This window comes from Nicotiana tabacum, chromosome 16 (genome assembly GCF_000715075.1).
Source record: "Nicotiana tabacum cultivar K326 chromosome 16, ASM71507v2, whole genome shotgun sequence".
NCBI lineage: Eukaryota > Viridiplantae > Streptophyta > Magnoliopsida > Solanales > Solanaceae > Nicotiana > Nicotiana tabacum.
This window is the reverse complement of record NC_134095.1, coordinates 161476247-161482497: the sequence shown is the minus strand read 5'-3', so window position 1 is coordinate 161482497 and position 6251 is coordinate 161476247. Positions and strand designations below refer to the sequence as shown.

The 6251-nt window shown below is 33.6% G+C and overlaps 1 long non-coding RNA gene across 2 annotated transcripts; it reads right to left on the bottom strand.

Moving 5' to 3' along the window:
• Positions 1–256: 256 nt before the first annotated feature.
• LOC107770011 (uncharacterized) lies at positions 257–5867 on the bottom strand. Of its 2 annotated transcripts, XR_012700391.1 has the most exons (6): positions 5727–5867; positions 3317–3409; positions 3139–3237; positions 2690–2957; positions 528–577; positions 257–438 (listed from the first exon to the last, which is right to left on the bottom strand). It is a non-coding gene; the product is annotated as an uncharacterized LOC107770011 (long non-coding RNA). The 2 variants fall into 2 exon arrangements; XR_012700392.1 differs by lacking the exons at positions 257–438; positions 528–577 and having other exon boundaries at positions 2904–3042; positions 5727–5864.
• Between the last annotated feature and the right edge of the window lie 384 nt (positions 5868–6251).

Sequence of the window (6251 nt, the reverse complement as noted above, 5' to 3'; positions counted from 1 at the left end):
TAAATTATCTTTTAGAGACGCACAAAAAACCTGGTCGTCATTCCCATCGTTACCATTTTCGCGACCAACCTATAACTGGTCCTAGATTATGTTTAGAGACGACGTCACTATTTAAAATAATTTTATAATTTAGCGATCGTATTCATGGTCTCTTAATAACCATGAGTAGTCCTAAAAGCTCAATGCCACAAAAAGTAATTTTTATCAATCAATATCAAATTGTTATTGAAAAATCTAGATATAAAAATATAAGATATCAAGTTGAAATCCCATGATGATGTTACTTTCTATGTTTTCTCAACACCTCAACAAAAAAAACTTAGCTATCATCCTGAGCTAGACTATGATATCAAGTTTTGCATAACATTTAGCAAAATAATAATGAGCTTGTGCATATTCTAAACTTGAATCTTGACTTGTAGCTTCAGTCTTCAAAACCTGTCAGTACAAAAGATTGAAAAAATGATAAATAACTATTGGTAAAATAACATATATAATTTTAAATGAGCAATTGTTAAATCGCTTACCCCAAAAGCAGTCTAAATTCACCAGGTGTTATCCAGCAACATCAACAATGCTACAAGAATATAAGAAAAATTAATTAGAAAAGCTTTGGGTTAGTTAATCTTACTTTGGTTCGATAAATCTCGGTACGACAATTCGAGATTTACCATTCAAGATACCAACTATTATGAATAGATAACAACATCACTAGGCTAATTTCTAGCTTGACAAAAGAAACCTATGATGTAGGGGCGATTGAGGACTTTATTGTTGAGATTGAGAGCGACAACTATAACCTACAAGTGGCTAAGGTATAAGTAAAAGATATGAAATGCTTCTGACAAACACAAAGAGAACAGAATGTTGGCAGATCATCTAAGCTTTAACGGCAAAGAAGTCATTCATTCAATCAAACATTCTGCGTTTAGGCCAGGCCAAAACTAATTGACACAGAGAGCCACTGTTCACATAATTCAAATGATTATTAAACCAGCATGGCTGACATGAAATAGTAAAGATTCATAGTGTTTCAAAAGAATAAACTTTTGCTGGTGAAAAACTAGCACAATTCAGGTAAACACAAAAATTATGAAGAGGCAAAAGGATAGGAAAATCAAGTTAAAAAATGTACAGAAAGGCCAAAAAGACTTTTACTTCAGTGTTTGACAAATTTCAGGACCCAAACTACTAATGACATATGTCAAGAGACAGATCCCTAAGAACATAACAGTCTTGGGTACACAACTACATGTGTTTATAGCTTATCGGGTGGGACATTCAAAATCGGGTAGGACTCTATATGACGCATTGTATAAACTTGGAATTTTTAATCATAAGAGAACCATATCATCTACTTCTACTGAGCACAGACATCACCAGCTATGTACGGAACAAACAAGACATACAACAAATAAACAGGACATTCAAAATCATGTTCTACCAATATAATTCAAAATACACCATAAAGAAATTATCCGCGAGCATCTATAATTTTGGAGAATTCATAAACCAGATGAGTACTCTATCATGAACAGCCCTGACTTGAATGAACCATTGCTTGTTGGACTTCTCAATGCACATGATACTTGGATCACAACAATCAGTTGGGGATGTTCATTTCTGATGCTTCAGATCCTCTATTTTTATTGTCTACTGGATTTTCCGATAAGCAGCGCCATCTATAGTGTTACAAGTTGTGACACTATAATTTGTTTGTCATTTTGTATGTTGGAAAGTATTCATTTTTAGAAGCAAGTGGTCATCCCTTCCCACAACTTGTCACTTGTATGATTTTGATTTGAAATTCTGGACTACTAGGGACCTTGTGTATAATGTGGACAGATGGTCTTTCTTTTACGATTTGGATATTTATGACAATCTTCTCATTTTATGATGTTGTTTGAGTCAGCTTGTATGTACCTTGACTATTTCACTAGATATCTGCTTACTCCACCGACGCAGGTATCGAAAAACTCTATTCATCAAAATTCAGGTAGATGAGAAGAAATCACCTAAGGTTTTATTATCTTTGATGCGATTTGATCTTGGTCTCTTTTGATTTCTACCCACATTATTGACGAACTAGACTGGTGCTAGGAGATATATCATGAATCTAACTGTGGTTTGGACCACATTATCTTTTTGGATTGGTGCTTATTTCACTTTATTTCAATTTGTTTTGAAAGTTAATATGTTCTTTGGGCAAGGGAATATATGAAAATTCCAAGGTAGACCACCTCTTTTCGTGCAGAGATTTTGTAGTTTCTAGCATGTGAAGACCCATATGTAGTTTCAGCTGCTAGAATTTTCAAAGCTCTGGTTTGTTACAGACTTATAGTAGCACAAAACTAAATTGAAGAAATAAGATCTACGTCTTGTTTCTAACATTACTAATGTGATAACTTAGTTTCCATACAGCTAATAATACATATTTAAACACCGCTAGTGAGTAGTGCGTGATGTGTGGAGTAGACACATGTCATGAGTTCGAACCTAACTCGAATTTGATAAGTTCTTTGCTTAAAGATTGAAATTACATAGGAAGCTATGACTACTTACTACACCATTGTACATTAGTTAAATCGTTATCCTTTTAGAAGGGTGAAGTCAAATAAATCTGTAATATAGAAATTGACTATACGCAAATTATGAATAAAATTAAAAAGTTGGGTATATTGTTACTAACTTGGTCAGCAGACAAAAATAGTGGTCATTCAGTTGAAACGAGAGATGTCGTTGTAAGCGGGACATGTGATTGTTGAGCAGCGAAGTACTCTCGTATTTTTCTCATTTCTTTCATCTCATCTTCTAAGGTAGACAAGCGCTCATTCAAGGATTTGTTTTCCTCATTCAAAGATTTGTTTTCTTCTCGAGTTGAACGTAGCTCGGATAGTAATTCAGCCTCTGAAGAAGTTCCACCTTTCAAGTCTTTCGCCTTCACTCCACCCCCAAATCTAAACACATGGCTACGAGTTTGAGGTCCACAACATTTTTCTACAATATCTATGCTAGGTAGAGATGGATCTGCTTGAATTATTTCTTCGATTTGGGCCCACAAAATATATAAAAAGAACATTTAAAATCAGAATCCACCATAATTTCAAGTAATTTACATATTCAATTTATCAAACATACATGTTTTTCAATTGCTTCAGGTTCAACAAGTTTGTTATCTTTCTTACGGGTCTCAAAGAAAATTGTTGCCAAATCCGGTGGGTTGCCATCTTTTCCACCCTTTACATCAAAGGCAAACATGTCAAATAACAGCTCGTAAATATTTTTCATTATGAAAATAGAAATTTTATGATAATACCTTTTGATAAATTATCTCACGAATAGGCTTGCTACCAATATGATGAAGCATCTTCAACTTAGCTCGATTTGCCGCATTTCTGTTGCTTCTCGCCTAATTTGTGAAACATTAAGATTACATTAATAAGTTGATCTTCTAAAATTCTTTAGAATAAACTTAATATTCCAACATACAATATATACTTGAACACTTGGCCTCCAGGATGATGAAGGCAAAATCACAGAGATAGGTTATGCAGAACTGTAAGGTTCACTAGAGATGGAACTGTAAGGTGCACTAGAGATACAATACAAAGGTCTATAAATCAAGGATATTCCAGATGTACTAGCATGAAACTCAACTGCTCAAGTCAGATTTAACAGCCATGCTGCAAACATATTATTAGAGTATATTTTTGCATAGATATGTCTCTACAAAAGGAGTTGAGAGCTACGTCAGAAACTTCCAATGAATATATTTCTCTCTGTCTATAACTTACAGCATGAAATCACTCTTTCCCACCGATTTTCATATCATCCAGAGTTTTAGCACGGATATGTAACTGTTGGCAAAATGGTTATATGACCAAGATGCAACAAACACATGGCAAAATCGAAAACAGTCCATGGAAGGAACTGACTTAAGTTACTGAATCACAGAAGTAATCAGTCTATAACTCCAGGCAACATTCAATTGAAAATATGACTAGCAACAGAATACCCCTTTCTGACTCGTTATCCATCAACTTAAGAAAACCAGGAGAGGGGAAGAAAGAAAATAATGAAATATCTTCTAATAGTAATCTGGACAGCACCCACAGATGTTTCTATTACAAATCGAAACAACATAGAAATTAAACAACACTTAGCATCTTATCGCGAATTATGTGTACATGATTAATGTTGTTTTACATGGATAAATATATGCTTCTTGAAAGAATATTCTATCAACCCCCTTCGCTGATATGCAAGTAACTTCATCCTACTCTCATAGTAGAGTTATGACATGCAATATCATAAGTTGCTCTTCTCGTATTAATGAGAGGGACACAGGGATTTTAAAACCACAACACTGATCTGGGGAATACTTATAAAAGCAAATGAAAGGGAAGAACCCCTGTTCATCACCGTCTTCATTTTCTGATTCTGACAGTGGCTCACCTAACTTTTTCCCGTGATGATATAAAGTATAATTTTGAATTATTCCATATACTTTCAAATGTGTCTCAACTGTCTTATGAGTTCCTAAAGTTGTATTACAACATTTGATACATGGGCATCGTATTTCATATTCTTCTCCTATTTTCTGAAAAGCATAATCCAAAAACTTTTGCACTCCAATTAAGTAGGCTTCATCGAGCCGATTATCAACAAGTTGCATTCATTTATTACTAGGTTCCATAATCTTGGAGAAAGGTCATGAGTCAAAGAAAAAGATCAAAGAAAATACAAATATTATTGAATTATCATAACTGAAAAATAAATCTTAAATACAAACTGTAATTACTACGTCTTAATCTCAAACTAGTTTAATTAGCTTTACCAATCCAGAATCTCAATTCCACTCCATTTGAACCCCTCCTATTCCAATATTCAACCAGTTTGGTCCACAATATAACATAATAGAAAGAAATATGCAGACCCATTAAGGAACAATATAAACTATACACAAATTTAAAGAAGATCAGAAGTAAAACGAAACAAATAAAAACCCATAAAGCTCAAAGAATTTTTTATTTTGCTAGATGACGGAATAACAGATACCCATAATTATTTTTTTTAACATCTTACAAGCTTCAATTATGTAGCTGAAACCAACATATCAAGCCTTTGAGACCTAATTCCCAACAAATTAAATAGGGCAATTGAAAAATAATTTTAGAATATGAGTAATAGCAATAAATCTTGAAAACTCAACATATAAAAGGGATATAGCTCATGTACACAAGAGAAAATAAATCAGCATGCTCAACGAAACTAAGGAAAAGTAAACTACACAAAAATATTCACAATGTCAGTAGTATAAACCTTCAGAAACAACACCCAACAATCAGTTTATAGAAGAAATCCAAAACAACAAACTTGAGCAAACAACAGTAAAAATTATAGCAGCCCAAATATCCTCACGATTAATCCCTCACTGAATACATAAAACTATGTGCCATTCAATGAATAATTAACTTTCAAAACTGGTGTGCACTTTGAATGAAATAATATTCTTTAAACAATATGCTACAAACTTGAATACACTTCAGAAAATTAAATTATCAAATTAGGAATCCCAACCCAATAATCTTTCCACTGATTATATAAACGAAAAATACCAATGTTTTAATGTTAGAGGAGAAGAAGAAGAAGAAGTAGAAGATCTGCAATCAGCGAAATCAGAACGCATAGAGAAGAAAAAGAGAAACTTGAAAGAGGAGGCATGCCTTGGATTCTCAAAGAAGGAGATGGAAACTAGGGCAGATGATCAGTTGATCGATTTCGCACACGACCAGATAAGCGAGACCGGCTCTAACGCTAGCTAGACGAAGATTAGGGCAGAGGATTTTATGCGGTACTATGTTTTGAGAATACAGAGGTTTAATTTTGTTTTTAGAACCTTTTACTTTTTAATTTTGGCACCTAATTTTTAGAAAATAATAGTTTTTTAATATTTTGGCATTAGATTTGGAGGCAGTCTCTCCCACTCAAGGCCTCTCAATTATAATTTGGGACCAGTTACTATTTTTTTTGGGACCAGATTTATTATCTTCATAATAAAATAAAGCATTAAGGACCACAATATAATGCCGTCTTAATACATATATTATTAGTGACGAGATTATTAACTCGTCCCTAAAGGTTGGTCTTAAATAAGGCTTTTTCTTGTAGTGGCCTCTCAGTACCATTCTTGAAGTGGATATCTTTGATGTTTGGGGCATCGATTTCATGAGTACATTTGTTAGATCTTG